At 36.3% G+C, this 24,273-nt stretch overlaps 1 protein-coding gene across 12 annotated transcripts in view; it reads left to right on the top strand.

Annotated features, from left to right (window-relative positions):
* PEAK1 (pseudopodium enriched atypical kinase 1) overlaps nucleotides 1-24,273 on the top strand; it is a 311,689-nt gene that overhangs the window by 45,422 nt on the left and 241,994 nt on the right. For 10 of the 12 annotated variants that reach the window (XM_061158944.1, XM_061158943.1, XM_061158935.1 and 7 more), the window contains one exon: nucleotides 11,118-11,181. The exons of 1 other annotated variant lie outside the window; for it this stretch is intronic. The gene's annotated coding sequence lies outside the window, so the exon portion shown is untranslated. Of the gene's footprint in view, nucleotides 1-11,117; nucleotides 11,182-17,822; nucleotides 17,878-24,273 lie in introns of all 12 variants that reach the window. One more of the 12 variants, XM_061158939.1, reaches the window with a different exon arrangement.

The following is a 24,273-nucleotide window of genomic DNA, read 5'->3' as shown; positions in this document are numbered from 1 at the left end:
GAAGGGGATGATAGAGGATGAGATGGTTGGATGGCATCACTGACTCGATGGACATGAGTTTGAGCAAGCTCCGGGAGTTGGTGATAGACAGGGAAGCCTGGCATGCTGCAGTCCATGGGGTCGCAAAGAGTTGGACATGACTGAGCAACTGAACTGTTTATGTGAGAAGGAACTTGGGAGACAAGTCAGCTCTTTTCCCTTAGTTTTCTTTTTCTTCCCCATTTTCACTTTTCATCTTCATTTAGCAAAACCATTTACTGTTCATCAGACATTTGTTATGTGCATTTGTTAGGTATGTAGTAACTTTATGCATATCAATTTATTTAGGGTCAGTTTTTGGGAAGAGAGATATGCAAAATAGCTGCCTTTTGAAATATTTATTTTATTTTTGGCTGTGCTGGAGGACTTTCTCTAGTTGCTGCGAGCGGAGGCTACTCTCTACTTGCGGTGTGAGGGCTTCCCATGGAGGTGGCTTCTCTTGCTGCGGAGCGCAGTCTCCAGAGTATGCAGGCTCAGTACTAGCAGCACTAGAGTGCAGGCTTCAGCAGTTGTGGTGCACGGGCTCAGCTGTTCCATGGCATGTGGGATCTTTGACACAGGAGTCAAACCTGTGTCTCCCTCATTGGCAGGTAGATTCTTAACCACTGGACCACCAGGGAAGTCCTAGAATTTCTTGACAGAAGATTCTCAAGGTGTAAAAATTATATTCTCTTACTTGATTTTTCCCCCTTCAGCATCCTGCATCTAAGTGTAAGTTTTTTAAAAATTCATTTTTATTAATTTATTTATTTATATCAAAGTGAGTTTAATGAAAACAGAATTTTGTGACAACCCTTAAGCTCACTGGAAACACTGTTGATTTCCTAAATCAGGGTTGGAAATATAATTACAAAGTTATATTATTTTCCTTAGGTATTTTGGTGGTTGCATCTATTGGGATAGTGGTCCATAATCTTGACTTCATCCATTTAGGAGAGCTAATATACCATGGGATTTAAGTGCTAAGTTGATTTACTTTAATTCATTGAGTTCATCTGGTCAGGCACTGGGGTATAGCGGCCAGCACAGGGCCTGTGGAATAGTGGTTTGAATCTTTACTCTGCTACTTACTAGCTGACCCTTGGCAAGATTATTTCTAGCAGAGATTCATCATTAGTAAAGTAGGGATGATTATCTGCCTTGCAATGTGGTTGTGAAAATTAACAATCTATATAAATCACATTGTATTCTGTCTCATACATTATTTATAGTTACTCCATAAGTGGTAGCTACAGTTACTATTACTTAACCTATTCATTGTGTACATTTGCTGTTTGAGTTCGTATGGTTGTGCTAATATCCAAGATAATTTACATGGTTGTTTCAAATTAGGATTAGTAAGACTTCAAAAGCTTTTATTAAATTAAAGTTAGTATTTGTTTTCTCTTTCTTGTTTTTAATTTAATAATTGAATGGCAGACTGGTCTTCCTTGATTTGTTCTAAATATTACATGATGCTTCTTGTTTAAGATTTTGTCACTTTCTAGAATTTTTCATTAGCAGTTGTGTATGTAGAACAGTGTTGTTTTACTAAAAATTGACATTAGATTAATAGGACAATGTAGAAATTAGATAATTAAGCTTCTTTTTTAGAAAATGTGGTTATTATTCTCTCCATTATTATGTTTAATATTAAATTTTATAGTTCTCTGAAATTCCGTATAGTATGACGGAAAGATGATTTTACTACTAGAAAGTAAGTGGCCTCAAATAATTGGTGTATCAGTATTTAAAGTTCAAATTTCTTATTAAAATTACATATTCATCCTTCTTTCAGCTATACATCTCCCTTGTGGATTTTTTAAAGATTCTGTTACTACCTTAATAGTGTTCTGAGTAACTTGACTTTAATGTGATGTGTATTTTATTGATGACTTTCAAAGTAATTGTCATATATTATTGAATATTTAATTATTAAATTAGAAAGATAACTTAAAATTTGATTTTACATGCTCAGTGAATTCCTGTGATTAGAAAATTCTCTCATGGTGTTCTATTTATAATTAATATACCAAGTAAAACTAATTAGAAGTATCTGAAGCCCCTGGCAAAGTCTGTAATTAGACATGTGATTCATAATTAACTGACTTTTCTTATTCTTGCCTTTTCCTCTCCATTTGAATTAATTACTTGCATTCTTCCTTAGTGATACCTGTCTTCCTGTTCAAGATACTGATTATAATTCAGTGATCACTGTTTGTGGTATTTTTATAGAGAGTATCATTTTATAAGAACTTTGTTTAATAACGTAAAAAAAAGAACACAACCTTAAATCATATGCACTATAAAGTATGACATTGAAGATTTTTGCCCACATTGTCAAATTGTTTATTTTTATCAGTGGCTGAAAGCAATCATAGAAAATAGGCAGACTTGACAACTTTTCCTATCTTATACTTAAGGACCTGGATTTTTCTTGTCAATCTGATTACTGTCTTCATAAGTTTGATGACATACCCATTAGTCTTGGGTCATTGAGTAGAGCTGGTTATTAATTAATTCATTATTTTAATAAAGAATTTACAGTTCGTTAAAGCGTACAGTGTATGCTTTGGATACAAAGCTTTGTACAAGGAAGCAGGAGTGATAAGAGTATTTATTAGTCATTACAACACAGGCATCAGTCAATCAAGATGGCCATACCACTAGACTCAGGGTCTTGAAGGACCCCTCCATTCTTTACACTGTATCAGGCTTTGCTGCTTTTGTTGCTGAGTTGGAGTGGTGGTGGTGGTGATGATAGTAGGGAGACTGGGCCATCAGCAATTATCTTAGAGTTGGTGACGTTTAGGGCAGTGACTGTTTGCCAGACCATGTTACAGAAGTATTTCAGCACAACCCTTAAGGCTATAGTGGTGTGAACCAGCTGAATATTAGCTCTGCCAAGGTGTTTTCAGTCTCTGACTATAGAATAAAAGTTAATACCCAATTTGAGAAGTATGTAATGAAAATATGTAGACAGTACATAGGGGAAGGATTGCTTGAATTTTTGGGGAAAAGTGGTGAAGACTTCTATTCAGTTCAGTTCAGTTGTTCAGTCATGTCCGATTCTTTGCAACACCATGAATCGCAGCACGCCAGGCCTCCCTGTCATCACCAACTCCCGGAGTCTGCCCAAACCCATGTCCATTGAGTCAGTGATGCTATCCAACCATCTCAAACTCTGTCGTCCCCTTCTCCTCCTGCCCTCAATCTTTCCCAGCATCAGGCTCTTTTCCAATGAGTCAGCTCTTCACATCAGGTGGCCAAGGTATTGGAATTTCAGCTTCATCATCAGTCCTTCCAATGAACACCCAGGACTGATCTCCTTTAGGATGGACTGGTTGGATCTCCTTGCAGTCCAAGGGACTCTCAAGAGTCTTCTCCAACACCACAGTTCAAAAGCATCAATTCTTCGGTGCTCAGCTTTCTTTACAGTCCAACTCTCACATCCATACATGACCACTGGAAAAACCATAGCCTTGACTAGATGGGACTTTTGTTGGCAAAGTAATGTCTCTGCTTTTTAATATGCTGTCTAGGTTGGTCATAACTTTCCTTCCAAGGAGTTAAGCGTCTTTTAATTTCATGGCTGCAGTCACCATCTGCAGTGATTTTGGAGCCCAAAAAAATAAAGTCAGCCACTGTTTCCACTGTTTCCCCATCTATTTCCCATGAAGTGATGGGACTGGATGCCATGATCTTAGTTTTCTGAATGTTGAGCTTTAAGCCAACTTTTTCACTCTCCTCTTTCACGTTCATCAAGAGGCTCTTTAGTTCTTCTTCATCATAGAAGACTTCTATGATGACTAGAAATTTGCCAAAGTCAGATTCAAGGAGGAGATTCCAACCAAGCTGAGGGGAAAATAGCACTTACAAAGGCAGAGTGTGAGAGAGCATGACAGATTCAGACATTAACAAGTAGGAGAGATGGAAGATGAAGATGTCTCTATCCGACCCTTGATTCTTAAGTTTGTTAAATATTTGTATGCCACATTTGTACCTTTGAAATTGCTCCATTATTGGTAAAGAACTGCTAGACTGATATTTAGCTTCTTCAACTATATCTAAATTATTTTAGGCGTAGGGAAAGAAGGACGAATAGGAATTTGTTACACTTCAGGGCTACACCAAGCATTGATAGAGCAAGAGTACAATGAAAAACCTTTTCTGCTGATTCACTGAGAGGCTTCTAATGAGCAAACACAAATTCAGACAGATTGAGGATGGTGGCTTTTTTAATGACATAAAGCTGTTGCCCATGAGGCTTTTTGGCTGACATCATGAAACTAATTTTGCTTAATGACTGTGGAGGCCTACAAATTCCAATGTGCAGAAAAGGAAGTAAATTACTGGCCTGTCAGATTCCTATTGCCTGTCATCTTTTATCTGAATAGGAGCTTTTGTTTCCAGACTGTCAGGAGCAAGTATGTGGACCCCTTCAATGCTGTATTGGTATATGCTTGAATAATTCAATTCAAGAGCCATCTAAATATAGCAAACCTACAACAGTGAACGGGTATATCTTCTTATACTTGTGTAATTTAGGGAATATATCCATGGATATCTCTTCATATTTCTGAGAGCTCTTGAAATATGTCAAGGATTTGTAGTGGTGTAAGTTCTCCTTTTATTGTCAGAGCTGATGACTCATACCTATGAAATATAATGAACTTATATGGACAGCAGAATAAACATTTGCTCTATGACTGTTCAACTCAATGAATGATTTGAAAGCACCACTATGTGCTAGGAATTGTGAAGAATACAAAGGTGAACAACTGGCGTTTTTCTGGGTATCAAATTATGTGATTTTTCTCCCTTAAGCTGTATTTAGCAAAATTGACTGTCTTGATGATGTGTGTGTGTAGTGTTATAACAAAGGCTATAATACAGGTTTGAGATACTGGTAGATATTAATAGATTATTTACTTCAAGGAAGATTTTGAAGTAATAGTTTATTTATGGCTTCATTTTTGTAGCATTGTCAATCAATGTTACTTATTTTCTCTCTGCTTTCTATTACTCTGAATAAGTAGAATGAGTATTTTCAGTGAAATGTATATTATATTCCAATATCAATTCAAAAAGTATATAGATAGCATCTACTAGACCGTAGGTATGGAGTGAGCTATTCAAAATTTGCTATCCATGGAATAAAATTACTCAATAGAAGGAAGCTAAAATAATTAAAAAGTGAAAACTTTCAGTTTTTTTGGTGTGCCTAATGTTATGAAAATGACAGATTCAACCTTACATCCACAGAATTTATATTTGGTTTAGCAGGTATGTTGTATTTTTTGTTGTTGTTTACAAAGGCTAATGGAAAACTTTAAGAAGGTATAGACTGTCTACTTTTTGAATGCTGATTACCTTAACCAGCGTATTACATCTGTGATTTTTTGTAACTTATTTCATTTTTTGGGTAGCTCAGTTTCTTTAGAAATTAAGAACATTGTATATGCCATCACTTGGCTAGAACCACATCTAGGGAAACAAAAAAAATGGTGAGAATCTTTGCCATAGCAAATTGCCCCTTTTGTATCTTTGGTCATTCCATTTCCACTTCCTTTAATGCCCTCTTTTCCTGTCTGTATCCCTTAACATCTTATTCAAAGGCTTTCCCAAAACCTTACCTAACATTTCCCTTGACATTTTATTCTTTGGAATTTCTGTAACATTTTGTTACATTTTGGGGATATTTATTTTTTACTTTTTTGTATGAACCTGACCTATGTTTTCTATAGAATTATAAACTTTTTGAAAGTGTCATGAATGTTGAATTGGGCCATGAAAGATGGTAGGAATTTGGATAGGTGGAGAAGGGAGGATTTTTCCACAAGAAGGAAATAGCGTAAACCAAGGTCCTCAGGACAAAAAGAACAAGATACTTTTTCAGGAATGTTAAGTAGGTTTATTTGCTTGGTATGGAGGATATGTGAATATAGTAGGAGGAGATGAAGCTGAGAAAATAGAAATGACCCTTGATCCTGAGCTGGTCAATTATGGTCATCAGTAGCTCATTTTGGTCAATTTGACTGTTAGAAGGGCTCAGTGGAGAGTTGGATGAGTGCATATTTACTCTACTATATACCTCTCTTTCTCAAGAGGCAGGTCAGGTGGTCTGGTATTGAGAACCTATATGCAGGTCAGGAAGCAACAGTTAGAACTGGACATGGAACAACAGACTGGTTCCAAATAAGAAAAGGAGTACGTCAAGGCTGTATATTGTCACCCTGCTTATTTAACTTATATGCAGAGTACATCATGAGAAACACTGGGCTGGAAGAAGTACAAGCTGGAATCAAGATTGCTGGGAGAAATATCAATAACCTCAGATATGCAGATGACTCCACCCTTATGGCAGAAAGTGAAGAGGAACTAAAAAGCCTCTTGATGAAAGTGAAAGAGGAGAGTGAAAAAGTTGGCTTAAAGCTCAACATTCAGAAAACTAAGATCATGGCATCTGGTCCCATCACTTCATGGGAAATAGAGAAACAGTAGAAACAGTGACTGACTTTATTTTTTTGGGCTCCAAAATCACTGCAGATGATTTTGCAGATCTTTGCAGATTTTGCAGATTTTTGCAGACTGCAGATTTTGCAGATGGTGATTGCAGCCATGAAATTAAAAGACGCTTAACTCCTTGGAAGGAAAGTTATGACCAACCTAGATTGCATATTAAAAAGCAGAGACATTACTTTGCCAACAAAAGGTCCGTCTAGTCAAGGCTATGGTTTTTCCAGTGGTCATGTATGGATGTGAGAGTTGGACTGTGAAGAAAACTGAGCACTGAAGAATTGATGCTTTTGAACCATGGTGTTGGAGAAGACTCTTGAGAGTCCCTTGGACTGCAAGGAGATCCAACCAGTCCATCCTAAAGGAGATCAGTCCTGGGTGTTCATTGGAAGGACTGATGATGAAGCTGAAACTCCAATACTTTGGCCACCTGATGTGAAGAGCTGACTCATTGGAAAAGACCCTGATGCTGGGAGGGATTGGGGGCAGGAGGAGAAGGGGATGCCAGAGTTTGAGATGGTTGGATGGCATCACTGACTCAATGGACATGGGTTTGGGCAGACTCCGGGAGTTGGTGATGACAGGGAGGCCTGGTGTGCCGCGATTTATGGGGTCGCAAAGAGCTGGACACGACTGAGCGACTGAACTGAACTGAACTGATACCTCTCTTATTTTCAAATTACTCCACAGAAGAAAAGGAAGCCAGTGTTGTGATGGGATGTAAAGTGCTTGAGTTTAAGAGATGGTAGGCCGGGAAGACTGGAATTTCTGGGCACTTCCTTTGTAACATGATGGGGATGAAAGATGATGTTAGGGCTTCCTTCTAGTTGTAATATACTGTGACACCATGGCACACTTTGAAATTTGGATTAGAGCTGCCACTGTGACCTGTTTTACCTGGTTATGAATTGTTTAGTTCAGAGGTTAGCAAAATTTTTTCTGTAAAGGGTGAGATAGTAAATATTTTGAGTTTTATGGCTACATACTGTGTCCATTGCATATTCCCTTTTTTGTTTTTTTTAACTTACTTAAAAATGTAAAAATCATTGTCAGGGGCCAGATAAAAATAGGAATGGACTGGATTTGGTTGCCAGGCCATAGTTTAGCCCTTGGTTTTGTTAACTGGGGGCAATTATTCCTTAAGGTTTCTAAAATTTAGAAACCAAGACCAGCTTGGTGATAGGGTTTTTCCATTTGCCTGTATTTTTATTGAATACTTATAATTTTGGGCTTCCCTAGTGGCTCAAACAGTAGAGTCTGCCTCCAATGCAAGAGACTTGGGTTCGATCCCTGGATCGGGAAGATCCCCAGGAGGAGGGAATGGCAACCCACTCCAGTATTCTTGCCTGGAGAATTCCATGGACAGAGGAGCCTAGTGGACTATAGTCCATGGGGTTGCATAGAGTCGTACATTACTGAGTGACTAACACACACACATACACACACACACACACACAGTTATAACATAGTTGCTAAAGATCAGGAAGCCAGTACTCATCAAAAATTGTTTATTCATTTTCTTGCATCTTGATGATTTTGTGTTTCAGATTATGTCCTTCATTTCTAAGTGCCTTGAAAGCTCACTGATGTCTCAAATATTTTACTCATTTTTTGATTAATGCCCAGATATTTCTTGTGTTACATCCTTGATGTCTAAGACTATTTTATTCTGATATTTAATAGCTGTATCTTGATAAACGCACATTGCTTTAGCACTTCTTAATGAATATTAGTATAAATAATGTAGTATTTGTATTTTATTTTAAGCTATGAACAGTTTAGTATTTTTTGGATATAACGTATAATAAGTCCAAACATCGAACTTGAGAAAGCAATATATTATACAGTTGTAACTAAACATAATGATTTAATCCCTGTGCCCATTGGTTTAAAATCACTTTTGAATCGGACTCTCTTTTATGTTTGCCCCAGTTTTTTGCTTCATATGTATTCCCTTTAATAGAGTAGGTATCTTAGATCTTTCTGACATGAGAAGGCAGTACACTTTTTCGTGTTTAACTCTTGTCCCCACTATCTTGAATTGCCACACTCTGTGACAAATATTTCCTATTATATCCTTCCCTATTGGTTATAGCTTATAAGTTATATCATTGTAAGTTTCTATTTGATTAACCTAATACTCCTGGTTCTTTTTGTTTAATGCTATCTTCATTAACACATTTATCTCTTTCTGTGTCATTTATATTTTTCCATTATTCATGTTATAATTTTAAACACTGTAGTGATTTTATATTTGTAAAAGCTTTTAATTGTTTAAATAAATGATTAAATAATAAAAAATTAATGATATTTATCAATGCATATAATCATTATAATATTCATAAACACAAACATAATTAAAAATACATGAATTCAAACCAATACATGTCAATATTAAATATTATGGAAGTTTTAAGCTTATTTTCAGAAAGACTAGGTAAATAAATAGTCATTAATGCATACAATTCTTAAAAATAGTCATGACCTAACTGTCATTTGCTGGTGTAAAGATGATAAACAGATGTGGCTTGCAGATTGTTGATGCTTGTACTTTCATTGGCACATCTAACTGAACCTTGGGAAAACAGCACTCAAGTTCAGAAGCATAACTCTCGCCATATAGACTGCTGTTTGTACATGGAAGCATACAATCAATACTGAATGGATAAATTAATAAAACCTCAAACTGATTCTAGGTTTCAGACTTTGGTTCTCCATAAAATGCCATTAACATAAACATAAAAGTACATACTTACTTAGGGCATTTTGAGAGTACAAAACATATGGAAAAACTTGAATTACCTATAATCTTTATGTAAAGTACTACTGATGTGCTGCTGCTGCTGCTGCTAAGTCGCTTTAGTTGTGTCCGACTCTGTGCGACCCCAAAAATGGCAGCCCATCAGGCTCCCCCATCCCTGGGATTCTCCAGGCAAGAACCCTGGAGTGGGTAGTTCTAGTCTTTTTCTGTGCACATGTATGCATTATACATAATTCAAATTATTCAGTAGATGAACATTTGCCTGTCATTAAGCATTTTTAAATTTTATTTTAAAAATCAACTTTAGTAAGATGATTAATATGCAGTGTAGTTTGATGAGTGCTAACTAATGTATGTATCCCTATGGTGACCACGACAATCAAAACATAGAATATTGCCATCAATGTTTCTTTTAAATGCCTTTGTAGTTAGTTCTTTCAACAATGTTGGCTACTGTAACAACTGGCCTGCTTTCTGTCTCTATGGATTAGTTGTGTCAGTTCTAGAATTGCATATACAGAAAAATTGAACAGATAATAAAGTTCACACAGTTTCCTCTACTAGTCATTAAGCATTTATGATACATAATTTTAATGATTGCTTATTTTAACTTATTAAATAATCATTTGAACATTTAATTTGTTTCCAGTTCTTTACAGTCATAAATGTGCTATGATATAAATATTTGTTTGGATTTTTTATTATTTAGGACAGAGTTCTAAAAGAAAAAGTTACTAGATCAAATGGTTTTAACTTTTTAAGGCTCTTGTGCATTGCAAAATTGCTTTCCAGGGAAGATTTTACCTATTTATACTGCCAGAAACAGTGTGCAAAGATGCCCATTATATTGCATCATTGTATTATTATAATTATGTAATTGTATTATGTTATCATTAGTGGCTGTCAGTATAGTGGTAGATTATGCTATAGTAACAGTCCTCCAAATCTCAGTGGTTTAATACAACAAAGTTTATTTTTTCTTCCTGCTACATGTCTAACACATATCAACAGTGTCTTCTCTTTCTCTCTTTGGAGTCATTTAGTGACCCATCCTAATCAGAGCTCCATCTTGTTACTTGGGTAGGTCTTCCAATTGTGTACTGGTTCCTGAAACTTATGCTTGATAGTATCTCATAGGTCTATGTACATTTTAGTGGCTAAAGCAAGTCACATAGCCCAAACAGAGATGAAACAGGGCAGTGAAGTACAATTCTACTGTGAGTCTCAGAAGGAGGATAATTGGAACAGCACTAATAACTAACATCTTATTTTAAAAACAACTCTAGTTTTATTGATGAAAAATGATATCTCAATTTGATTTCCTTGGCCAATATAGATGAGTTTTCATAGTTTCTTAGCCATTTGTTTCATATACTCTTCCCTTTTACTTAAGTTTTATAAACGCATGCTGTTGGTTTACTTTTTCATTTCCAGATATCTTGAGTACTGTCATTTTTGTGAGGATAGGAGGTCATAATGGTGATTTTATAGGGAGTACAGACTTTTAGAAAATACCTTTTCTTTTGAAAACTTGAGCAGGTAAAAGAAAATTATTCCTCTTGAATTGATTCCCTTCACCCCTTGTTAATACATGTTTTGCTACTTTTTTTTTAATTTCAAGAGTTGTCAAAATGTTAAATAATTATAGATAATAGAAAGTTTAGCAGAACTAATATCCTTGACAGTCTACAGGTTTCTAAAGAACAACTTGAACATAAAATTTGAACAGTCAAGTTAGATTTCTCCTTTTGAAAAAATTAAGTTCCCTACTCAGATTTAGTCATATTGACCATATCATTTTCCTTTTTTTTCAATTCAGGTGTCTGCCTAAACTGGAACTTATGCTATAAATATTTTTCTGTGGATTTTTCTGAAAACCCAAGGTGAGATATTTTATGAATACACTTGTCTTTTAAAATGTATTTATAATGAGAAATAACTGTTTCTGAAAAATTTAAGGCGTTAAAAATTTAATGTCTTTTCCTCTGAGTTTTAATAGGAAGCAAGTACTGTTTATTATAAAGCTACATAAATAGCATGCTTACTTTTAATTCATAGGACATTTGATTGAAATGAATGGAGCTGCTTCTAGTGATTAAAATAGTTTTGTGTGAATTTTTACTTTGTCTTTCATACTCAAAGATGGAGTTCACACAGCTGTTCTCTGACATACACTTGAGAAAGATATTGGCATTATAATCTGATATTCTTAAAGGCAAACCTTTAATCAGTTAAATAATAGATTATAACATCTAGCAACTGTTTTAATAGTTCTGTTATTAAGAGTTTTATACCACTCTGTTCTCTTGGAGCTGATTATTTTCTTTAGTTCCCACTGTTTGGGGGGGCTTGTAGAATAAGGATATATCCTTTAGTATGTTAGTGTTTGATTTCTGTAGCTGGTGTTCTACTCCAACAATAGTATCATAGCCCTTTTCCTTTTCTTATGTGTCTTGGCTCAAATCTTCTTCTTTTGATTTTTTAAAATATACCATTATAAGTCTGTCATCTGGTCTTTCCACCTTGAATCCAGCTCCGCCCTAAGCCATTCTTGTCACACTTATAAGGGTGCTTTTTCTAAAAGATAAATGTCATCATGTTAGTCCATGACTCAGAGTCCTTCAGTACCTTTACATTGTTTAAAGGATATTTTACAAACTCCTTTACAAAGCAGTATATTCTGCTTTTATCCATTTTCCACTTCACTAGTTCTCTGAGAATGTTGGGAACTAACATTTAAAAAAAACAGCTTTACTGAGAAATAATTTACATATCATAAAATTCACTTGTTTATTTAAATTTGGTGGTTTTTAAATTAAATTTACAGAGTTATGCAACTATCATCTCAGTCTAATTTTAGAATGTGTTCATTACTCCAAAGAGAAATCAGTACTCATTAGCAGTCACTTCTCATTCCTCCCTCTACTCAGTCCCAGGCAGCTACTAGTCTACTTTCTCTTTGTAGAGCTGCCTATTCTGGACATTTCATATAAATGAAATTGTACAATGTGTAGTCTTTTGTGACTTACTTCTTTCATCTAGCGTAAAGTTTTCAAGGTTCATCCACGGTTCACTCATCATGAACCAGTACTTCTTTCCTTTTTATGGCTGAATAATATTCTATTGTATGTGTCAGGGATTTAGCTGACTTAAGAGAGAGAGACAGAGGGAGAGATGGGGTTGAGGGTAGCGATAGTACTGAGCTTCCAAGTGTCAAGAGTAGCTGATTAAAAACAACGTTCCAAAATGAAAGTGACAGTCTGGCCTTTATTCACTTACTGAGATAGTATAAGCAAGAGGCTACACCTGAGAAAGTACAGGTCCTCTCACTCAGGAGAATCAGTATGGGGGTGGGGGAGTGGTGGGGGGAGTCCTCTCACAGCTGAGGGAGCGCTAAAGAAAAGGTTCCTGCAGTTTTATGGACCCAGGGCTATTTGGAGGCTGAGATGGAAGGACTAGAGTGGAAGAGTGTTGAGTCAGAATAGAGAAAAAGTGTCTCTAATGTTTCCTTCCTAATGAGAAGATCGCAGAAGAGGCACCTGAGGAAAGGCCTCAGCTGCAGGCCACAGATTAAAGAAAATTCTGGAAGAATGTACCTGGGCTAGGGATGCAGATATGCTAATGAACATGGTCAACCTGGGGGCCTGCATCCTTGGCCGCAACTTTCTTCAGAGGCTGCAGTGCTTTGGCTGTGCACCAAATCTGGTGAGGGAAGGGCAGGTTTTCCCATGTGAGGGACCTTTGTAGTAATTTTTGGCTGGGTTAGAAAAGTCACAGGTGGATTTCTTGGTCAGGAGCTATACTCTGCAATATGTATATACCATATTTTGCTTATCTGCTCATCAGTTGGTGAACATTTAGATTGTTTCTACATTTGGTTATTATGAATATTTTGCTATGAACAGTTGTGTATAAGTTTTTGTGTGTACATGTTTTCATTTCTCTCAGTTATATACCTAACAGTGGAATTGTTGGGTCATTTGGTAAATCCATGTCTAGTATTTTGAGGAACTGCCAAATAGTTTTCCAAGGAGACCGTATCATTTTACATTCCCACCAGCAGTGTATGATTGGTTTTGCCATATCATCACCAACATTTGTTATTGTCCTCTTTTTTTTTTTTAATTGCAGTTATTCTAATGGTTGTAAACTACTCATTGTGGTTTTGATTTGTATTTCCCTAATGGCTAATGATGTTGAATATCTTTTCATGTGCTTAATGGCCATTTGTATATCTTTTTTTGAGAAAGGCCTATGCAAATCCTTTCCCCGTTTAAAAATTAGGTTATTCTTTGGTTGTAAGAGTCCTTTATATATCCTGGATAAAGTCACTTATGAAATATATGATTTGCAAATATTTTCTCCCCTTCTGTGAGTTGTCATTTCACTTTCTCAATATTGTTGTTTGAAGCACAAAGATTTTGTTTTTATCTGTTTCTTTTATTGCTTATGATTTTGGTGTTTTATCTAAGAAATCCATGGTAATGGAGATTAATTCGTATTTTCTTTCAAATATGAGTTTTGCTGTTTTAGTTCTTTTTTTTTTTTTTTTTTTTAAGAATAAATTTTTATTTTATTTTTTTTTAAATTTTCTTTTTTTTTTTAATTTATTTTTATTATTATTATATATATATATTTTTTCCAGTAGGTTTTGTCATACATTGATATGAATCAGCCATGGATTTACATGTATTCCCAATCCCGATCCCCCCTCCCACCTCCCTCTCCACCCGATTCCTCTGGGTCTTCCCCGTGCACCAGGCCGGAGCACTTGTCTCGTGCATCCCACCTGGGCTGGTGATCTGTTTCACCATAGATAATATACATGCTGTTCTTTTGAAATATCCCACCCTCACATTCTCCCACAAAGTTCAAAAGTCTGTTCTGTATTTCTGTGTCTCTTTCTCTGTTCTGCACATAGGGTCATCGTCATCACCCTTCTAAATTCCATATACATGTGTCAGTATGCTATAATGTTCTTTATCTTTCTGGCTTACTTCACTCTGTATAATGGGCTCCAGCTTCATCCATCTCATTAGGACTGGTTCAAATGAAAGCCTTTGACAAAATTCAACACTCATTTATGATTAAAACTCTCCAAAAAGCAGGAATAGAAGGAACATACCTCAACATAATAAAAGCTATATATGACAAACCCACAGCAAACATCACCCTCAATGGCGAAAAATTGAAGGCATTTCCCCTGAAATCAGGAACAAGACAAGGGTGCCCACTCTCACCACTACTATTCAACATAGTGTTGGAAGTTCTGGCCACAGCAATCAGAGCAGAAAAAGAAGTAAAAGGAATCCAGATAGGAAAAGAAGAAGTAAAACTCTCACTGTTTGCAGATGACATGATCCTCTACATAGAAAACCCTAAAGACTCTACCAGAAAATTACTAGAGCTAATCAATGAATATAGTAAAGTTGCAGGATATAAAATTAACACACAGAAATCCCTTGCATTCCTATATACTAACAATGAAAAAACAGACAGAGAAATTAAGGAAACAATACCATTCACCATTGCAACAAAAAGAATAAAATACTTAGGAGTGTATCTACCTAAAGAAACAAAGGACCTATACATAGAAAACTATAAAACACTGATGAAAGAAATCAAAGAGGACACAAACAGATGGAGAAACATACCGTGTTCATGGATTGGAAGAATTAATATTGTCAAAATGGCTATTCTACCCAAAGCAGTCTATAGATTCAGTGCAATCCCTATCAAGCTACCAACGGTATTTTTCACAGAACTAGACCAAAGAATTTCACAATTTGTATGTTTTAGTTCTTAAATTTAGATCTGTGTTTTATTTTGAGTTAATTTTTATATGTGATGTGAAGTAGAGGCTCAACTTCATTCTTTTGCATTCAGATAGCCATTTGTCCTAGGCCATTGAATTAGCTTGGTGCCCTTAATGAATTTCATGCTGATGTTTAGTCGTGACTGACTTTTTGTGACCCCATGGACTGTAGGCCACCTGACTCCTCTGTCCTTGGAATTTTTCCAGGCAAGCATACTTGAGCAGCTTGCTATTTCCTACTCCAGGGGAACTTCCGGACCTGGGGATCTTCTGGACCCAGGGGTTAAACCTGCGTCTCTTGTGTCTCCTTCATTAGCAGGCATATTCTTTACCACTAGTGTTACCTGGGACGCTATTTCTGGACTTTCAAATCAATTCCATTGATTTATGCATCTTCTCTTGTGCTAATACCACATTGTCTGATTAGTGTAGATTTTGTAGTATTGAATTCACAATACTCCTATTTTGAATTCTATTTTGTTCTTATTCAAGATTATTTTGGCTCTTCCCCTCCTGTGAGGCATGGAGAGGTTGCTTGCCAGAATACACAGTATTTTGAGAACTTCTTTTTCCCTTCCCTCCAAATAAATTGATAAACAGGTACATGGTCAGAAATTCAGATAGTACCAAAGGATTTACAGTGAAAAGTAAGTCTTCCTTTCACCTTAGATCCCCTGTCCCTCTCTTCAGAAGAAAGTACCATTAGTAGTTTATTAGCTTTCAAATTGTTTTTGCAAATATATATATAAAATTTAAAATATCTCATGGAATTCATTTTAATCCATGAAAATGTACAGTTCTACTTCTTGATTTTTCAACTTATTTCCATATCTTGGAAATCTTTCTGTATACTTAGATCTACTTCTTTCGTGTTCACAGCTGCAGGATATTTTGTGTATGAATATAGTGTCAATGATGTAACCAGCATTTAGATAAGTTCCAGTCTTTACTTCCAGAAAAGCCATGTTCAAAGAATAAATTCTACCTTAAAAAAAAAAAATCATTGTTGTTGTTCAGTCACTCAGTTGTGTCTGACTCTTTGCAATCCCATGGACTGCAGTATGCCAGGCTTCCTGTTCTTCACTATCTCCTGGAGTTTGCTCAAACTCATGTCCATTGAGTTTGTGATGCCATCCAGCCATCTCATCCTCTGCTCCCCCCTTCTCCTTTTGCCTTCAACCTTTCCCATCATCAGGGTCTTTTCCAATGAGTCAGCTCTTTGCATCAGGTAGCCAAAGTATTGGAGTTGCATCTTCAGCATCAGTCCTTCCAGTGAATATTCAGGGTTGATTTCCTTTAGGACTGACTGGTCTGATCTCCTTGCAATCCAGCGGACTCTCAAGAGTCTTCTCCAACAGCACAGTTGAAAAGCATCAGCTCAACTTTCTTTATAGTCCAACTCTCATATCTGTACATGACTATTGGAAAAATCATAGCTTTGACTCAAAGGACCTTTATCGACCAAGTGATGTCTCTGCTTTTTAATATGCTAAAAAAAATTATAGTACCTTAATTCTGTGCCTTAACTTTGGATTTATACTGTATGCACACACACTGAACAAAGTGATAATATATACATACTTAAACTAGTTGTCTTTAAAACATAAAGACATCTTTAATGTTTGAACCTGATAACCTTAGTTATCACATGATTTATTTCTGGGATTGAGTGATAAAAAATTCAGTCTTCAGGTGTTTGCTAATTTGAACACTGATGCAAGAAACATTCCTATACGTGACTCTTATAATAGTTCATATGCAAGAGATTCTCCTGCACTATGTAATTATGAATGGAGTTGCTGGGTTATATGGTACTAAATGTTAAAGGGATAATACAAAATTTATTTCCAAAGTGATTGCCCCATTTTATCCTTCTACCATCAGTGTGTAATAGATCCTGTTGTTTTATGATCTCTACAATACTTGGTGTTTTTAGACTTTAAAATTTTGGTAGCTGAATGATCTAAAATAGAATTAATTGTGATTGTTTAAAGAACTTGTAAAAATTAGGTATAATTTTCAGTTTTACAATAAAACATACAGATCTTAAATATATAGTTCAGTGAGTTTTGACAAATACATATATTTCATAGGGGTATAATCCATACCCCTATGAAAATGTAGAATATTTTTTATTACTGCTTCAGTTTCCTCAGGCTTCTTCCTTGATATTCTTTTCCCTCACCACAGTGAACCACTGTTCTGATTTCTGTGACCTTTTTTTTTACAGAATCATCTGTTTTCACCATCACAAAATTCTTTCCTCCCATTCTCTCTTTTTAGTGTCTTTTAAAAAATTTGTGGTTCAGTATACATAACATAAAATTTATCATCTTAACAGTTTTTAAGTATACAGTTCAGTGGTTTTAAATGCTTTTGTGTTGTACAGCAATCACCACCATCTATCCCCATGACTTTTTTTTTTAATTTTTAGAAATTAATTAATTTATTTGTCTATCTTGGGTCTTAGTTGCAGACTCTCTAGTTGTAGTTCACAGGCTTAGTAGTTACAGTGCCCTTGGGCTTAGCTGTGCCATGGAATGTGGGATCCTGGTTCCCTGACCAGGGATTGAACCTATGTCCCCTGCATTGCAAGACGAATTCCCAACTACTGGACCACCAGGGGAGTCCCCCCATAACTCTTTACATCTTGTGAAGCAAACTCTGTAGACAATAAACAACAAATCCCTATTTTCCTTTCCCTCCCAGGCAACCAAGATAATGCTTTCTGTCTTTATGACTCTGACTACTCAAAGTACCTCATGTAAGTGGAATCATATAGTAATTTGTCTTTTTGTGACTGGCTTATTTCACTTAGCATAATGTCCTCGAGGTTGATCCATATTGCAGTATATTTTTGCTTCCTTTATAAAGTTGAATAATACTCTGTTATAGGTATATATCATATTTTGCTTATTCATCTGTTAATAAATACTTCAGTTGCTTCCATGTTTTTGCTATTATGAAAAGTACTCCTCGAACTTTGGTGTACCAATATCTCTTTGTGATCCTGCTTTCAGTTCTTTTGGGTTTATATTCAGAAGTGGAATTGCTGAATCATATGGTAATTCTATATTTTTTTCATTTTTGAAGAATCACCATATTGTTTTCCACAGCAGAGATACCATTTGAGATTCCCCTGAACAACGCACAAAGGTTCCAGTTTCTCCACATTTTACCTAAAATTGTTTGCTGTTTTTTTCACAGTAGCTATTCTGTTGGGTGTGAGATGGTACTTTGTGGTTTGGATTTGCATTTCTCTAATGACTGGATCATCAAAAAAGCAAGAGAGTTCCAGAAAAACATCTATTTCTGCTTTATTGACTATGCCAAAGCCTTTGACTGTGTGGATCACAATAAACTGTGGAAAATTCTGAAAGAGGTAGGAATACCAGACCACCTGACTTGCCTCTTGATAAACCTGTATGCAGGTCAGGAAGCAACAGTTAGAACTGGACATGGTGTTCAACAACAGACTGGTTCCAAATAGGAAAAGGAGTACGTCAAGGCTGTATATTGTCACCCAGCTTATTTAACTTTCATGCAGAGTACATCATGAGAAACACTGGGCTGGATGAAGCACAAGCTAGAATCAAGATTGCTGGGAGAAATATCAATAACCTCAGATATGAAAATGATACCACCCTTATGGCAGAAAGTAAAGAGGAACTAAAGAGCTTCTTGATGAAAGTGAAGGAGGAGAGTGAAAAAGTTGGCTTAAAGCTCAACATTCAGAAAACTAAGATCATGGCATCCAGTCCCATCACTTCATGAGAAATAGATGGGGAAACAGTGGAAACAGTGGCTGACAGTATTTTTGGGGGCTCCAAAATCACTGCAGATGGTGACTGCAGCCATGAAATTAAAAGACGCTTACTCCTTGGAAGGAAAGTTATGACCAACCTAGACAGCATATTAAAAAGCAGAGATATTACTTTGCCAACAAAGGTCCGTCTAGTCAAGGCTATGGTTTTTCCAGCAGTCATGTATGGATGTGAGAGTTGGACTATAAAGAAAGCTGAGCACCGAAGAATTGATGCTTTTGAACTGTGGTGTTGGAGAAGACTCTTGAGAGTCCCTTGGACTGCAAGGAGATCCAACCAGTCCATCCTATAGGAGATCAATCCTGGGTGTTCATTGGAAGGACTGTTTTTGAAGCTGAAACTGCAATACTTGGCCACCTGATGCGAAGAGCTGACTCATTGGAAAAGACCCTGATGCTGGGAAGATTGAGGGCAGGAGGAGAAGGGGACAACAGAGGACAAGATGGTTGGATGGCATCAGCGACTCAATGGACATGGGTTTGGGTAGGCTCCAGGAGTTGGTGATGGACAGGAAGGCCTGGCGTGCTGCGGTTCATGGGGTTGCAAAGAGTTGGACACGACTGAGTGACTGAACTGAACTGAATGATTAGTGACACTGAGCATCTTTTCCTGTGCTTATTGACCATCTTAAAGCTTCTTGGGGAAATGTTGATTTAAGTCCTTTGCCCATTTTTGAGTAGGGTTAATTATTTTTTGTTGTTGTTGTTGAGTTTTAGGAGTTCTCTATATATTTTGGATAGTATTCTCTTATCATATATGTGATTTGCAAATATTTTCTTCCATTCTGTGGCTTATCTTTTTATTCCATGAATAGTGTCTTTGAATGTACAAAATTTAAAACTTTGCATGGAGTCCAGTTTGTCTGTTTTATCTTTTATTACCTGAGCCTTTGGTGTCATATTCAAGAAATCATTGCCAAATCCAATGTTGTGAAGCTTTTGCACTATGTTTTCACCTAAGAGAAACGTCTTACTTTTAGGCATATCTTTCAGGTCTTACAGTTTGATGTTTGATCCATTTTAGGTTAACTTTTGTATTTAGTATTAGTTTAGGGTTTACTTTCATTCTTTTACATGTGAATTACCAGTTTTCCCAGTACCATTTGTTAAAGAGACTTCTTCCTCATTGAATTGCTTTGATGACTTTGTTGTCATCAAAAATCTGTTGACTATACATGTATATATATAGAAAAGAAGTCAAGGAAAAAAATGTATTTTTTTTCTTTTTGTTGATAACATGCTATTTTGATTACAGTAGGTTTTTAACTTTTGAAGTCAAGTAGAGTAAGTTCTCTAATTTTGTTTTCCTTAAAAATTTGTTTTGGCTCTTCTAGGCTCTTTGTTTTTCCTTTAAATATTAAAATCCACTGAAATTAAGGTTTTAAGATCAGCTTTTCATTTTCTGGAAAAAAATTTATAGAGTTTACTTCACACTATTCCACAGATCAAATTGAAGTGAGTAGACATCTTAACACTTTATAAACATGATATCTCATTCCACTTTTTTAGATCATCTTTAATTTCTCAAGAGCTATGTATTTCTTTTAGTTTTCAGTGTATAAGTCTTTTATTTTGATTTTTTTGTTATTGTAGTGACATTTTAAATGTTTTGTTTCGAGTTATTCACCACTAGCATATAAAAATAAAATATAATTTTGTATATTGACCTTTGTTAAGTAGCTTTTTTTTTTCCTTAAGATTTTCCAGGCTCTAAAAAAAAAAAAAAAAAAAAAAAAAGATTTTCCAGGCTTTACTATGTAATTGTGATAGGTATATAATCAAAGACAGTTTTACTTCTTCCTCTCATTCTGTCAGTTTTCCCTTGCCTTATTTTACACACTAGAACCTCCCGTACAACTTTTAATTCAAGTGATGAGAGTAGACATCCTTGGCTTGTTCCTGATTTTAGAGAGAAAATTGTCAGTCATTCACCATGACTTTATCCTTGGATTGAATAGCCCTTTCTGTTCCTCATTTGCTGAAATGTTTTTTTCTTTGTTTTAAATCATGGTGGTTGATGTTGAATTTTAATTGAGGTCACAAAGGATTTTTAAAAAGAGGTATAATTGTAACTCTCATACAGATATAAAATGAGCACTTGTCAAGTATTTTATTTAACTCACTAATGAGGAAACTGGTAAGATGTTTAAATCAGTTCAAAGGGAAATTTGCAGAACTACTCATTTATATGTAGTAAAGGAATGCTGAAATAAAATTTTCAAATAGGTGCAAAAATTGGTCTGTCTCCTGGGCAATTATCAATTGTAATCCACTGGACACAACTAATTTGCTCTGTTGTACACAAGAATAGTTCACATTATCATCAGTTTTCTACATTTTATCAAATTGAAAAATTTCTCAAAGGCAATGAAAGATGGAGGTAATGAATATGTGAGTTCAAGGGAACACTCACTAGGTTTTTTTTTTTAATTTGTTTTTTGTCCATTTCAAAGCTTTTCACTGTTTTTCATGACACAGGGCCTTGCTTTGAAAATCTATAATCCATTGTGATGAACAGTTTTTTGTCCATGTCTTGGTTATATGTTTGTGTTCTGCTGTGAAATGCCTTATTGTCTCTTGCTCATTTTTTTTGGGCAATGTTCCGAATGTGTTTGTATGTGTATGCTACTGCTTTATGTGTTGGTGATAATAGTGCATTATAAGTTGTGTGTATTGTGAATACTTTATGCTAGTTTATAAGTTGTATTTTTACTTTCTTGAAGGTATTTTTTAATGAACAGCGGTTCTTAATATAGTGAAATCTTTCCTTATTGATATCAAACGATAGTCATCTTTTCCACTAAGGTTTTTAAAGTTATTTTTGATGTTTAAATTCTTGCCATTGATTTTTTGTATGGTATGATATTAGGATCAAATTTCCCCCTTTAAAAAAAAAAGGATGTTATGGACTGCATATTTGTATATCATTCCCCCTGCTCCAAATCTGTATGTTGAAGCCCTGACCCCCAATATGTGATTTGTGGAGATGGGGCCTTTGGAAGATAGTGACGTTAGATGAGGTCATGTAGGTGGGGCCTTGCTCCAGTGAGGTTAGTACTTATATAAGACTTGCTGCTATCTGCAAGCCATAAAGAGAGATCTTACCAGAGCCTGACCCTGCTGGCACCCTAGTTACAGACCTCCAGCCTCCAGAACTGTAAGAAAGTATTTCTGTTGAAGTCTTCATGTCTGTGGTATTTTATAATGGTACCTCGAACAGCCCAAAGTATCTTGTTTTACATGTACTCTTTGGTACTTGGTATTTTACAATGTCAGACAATGCTTACGTAGGAGAGCATTGGGTTTACGTCCTGATGATATCAGGGCAGGAGTTAGAGAGCCCCAAGCACTCTTGGGCTGGAGTCAGTGACTCCTAACACCATATAGTATAACTTTGGGTCATTTCTTTACCTTTTTCTCTTGAGGAAGATGTTTGTGTAGGAGGAGAGGGTGATGTGAAGAAACATTCAGAGGAGATTAGTGTATATCCACCTATTTTTCTCAGCTCCTATTTTCCTGAGGACCAGAGACCAGAGGTTGTCCCACAGATGGGACCAGGTTGTGTGCACATAGGTGTTGGGACCCAAGAAAAGCAAAAACTGAACTTCAGTAGTTCTTCTGTTTTGTTATCCCACGGCTTTGGTGGGCTGCCTCTTGCCTCCGGCCAGAACCATCATCCCACACATAGCAATTCAGAACGGGTCCTTGTCACCCCAGGTGTTCTTCATAGGCTTCTCCGCGTTTTCCTGTGTGACTTCCCTAAGGGCTGATCTCCTGAAAGAGCAGCAGTGATTTTGCTGACTCAGCATCTCAGCAGGAACTGGAGCCAGTATAAACTTTTCTTGGTCTTCTTAGGCTTCCTTTGCATAATTAAGGTAACTTTAATCTGACCAAGTAGGTTAGTAGGTTCAGGATTCCTCAGTTCAGTTCAGTCACTCAGTCATGTCTGACTCTTCGTGACCCCATGGACTGCAGCACACCAGGCCTCCCTGTCAATCACCAACTCCTGGAGCTTGCTCAAACTCATGTCCATCGAGTCGGTGATGCCATCTGACCATCTCATCCTCTGTTCTCCCCTTCTCCTCCTGACTTCAATCAGGATTCCTCAGTTGTCTGCAGACCTTCTTGCCATATCTGAAGCCCTCTAAAGAGGCTATATAGAGGTATAGGCTGATTGTAACAGAATCTTTTTGACCGTCCAGTCGTGTTTCACTGAATTTTTCCCCAGCCAGAGTTGGCTTTTTGGATCGGCAGAGCCAAAATGTCCTTTAGGTAGTGTGAGTTGCTCAGTTCTAAGAAGGTCTCTGACTTAACGTGGCTATCCGTCTGTTGCTTTAAATTCTAACTCTGGATAGTCATTCTTACCTAAAATGGACCATGAATTTTAAAGTATTTAATTGTATCTCTCATGTAATTTGTATTCTGCTTATAAGGAGTATATTAATAAAAATATTTTAAGTTACTTACATCAAAGGGATTTGTTGCTCCAGGAAAATACGCTATATTTATCCTGTTGTTTTTCTTACTGCCTGCTCTACCTCTCTGCCTACTCCACATGATTAGTCTACTACATCATGCTATCTTCCATTATAAATTTCTGTGTTGTACTTATTTTCCTTCTTTTTCTGTGCTTCCAGGGGAGAGGCAGGACCTATTTCTTATTTGTTTTTGTATGCCTAGCCCTGGCATAGGTCCTGCCAGATTTGCCATGAAGTAGGTGCTCTGTAATTACTGAATTCAATTAACACATAGTGAAGTACTTAGAATTCATAACAGGAGTTGTATCATATGGGGAGAAGTATGTACTCATAATCATGGTGGATCCTTATTTTGCATCATTGAAATAAATGGTATGTGAGGCATTTTGTAGGGGAGAACAGGACCAAAAGACACTTGTAAGTTATGTCAAAAGGTTTTGATAGGGGTCTTTGAAGGATCTTAAGCAGAAGATTAACCTGACTAATATTTTTATTTTAAGGAGATGATTTTGAGCATAGTATGGTAGATATATTGACATGGAGATACTGTTTGAAAGGTAGTCCAGACAGGATGTAACTGAAGAGGGGTAGACTTTAGAGAAGTTTAGCAGGTAGAATCTGTAGAACTTGAAAACAGATAGTATCAGCTGTTGCCTGAGAATGGAGGCAGGGTGAAGGAGAGGAAGAAACCAGGGGTGACTCCTATGTTAGGCAGTTTACTAGGTGGTAGTACTCTTTATTCCCAGTGCATGTCCAGGTATAGGAAGAACTTGTGGGGTAGGGATGGATAAGATGTTGAAATAGTTTAGTTTGAGGTTTCTCTGAGATATTCAGGTAGAGATGTACACATCTGTCTAGT

Source organism: Dama dama, chromosome 13 (assembly GCF_033118175.1).
Source record: "Dama dama isolate Ldn47 chromosome 13, ASM3311817v1, whole genome shotgun sequence".
In the NCBI taxonomy this organism is placed as follows: domain Eukaryota; kingdom Metazoa; phylum Chordata; class Mammalia; order Artiodactyla; family Cervidae; genus Dama; species Dama dama.
The sequence above is the reverse complement of the archived record's forward strand: the minus strand, read 5'-3'. Positions and strand labels throughout refer to the sequence as shown.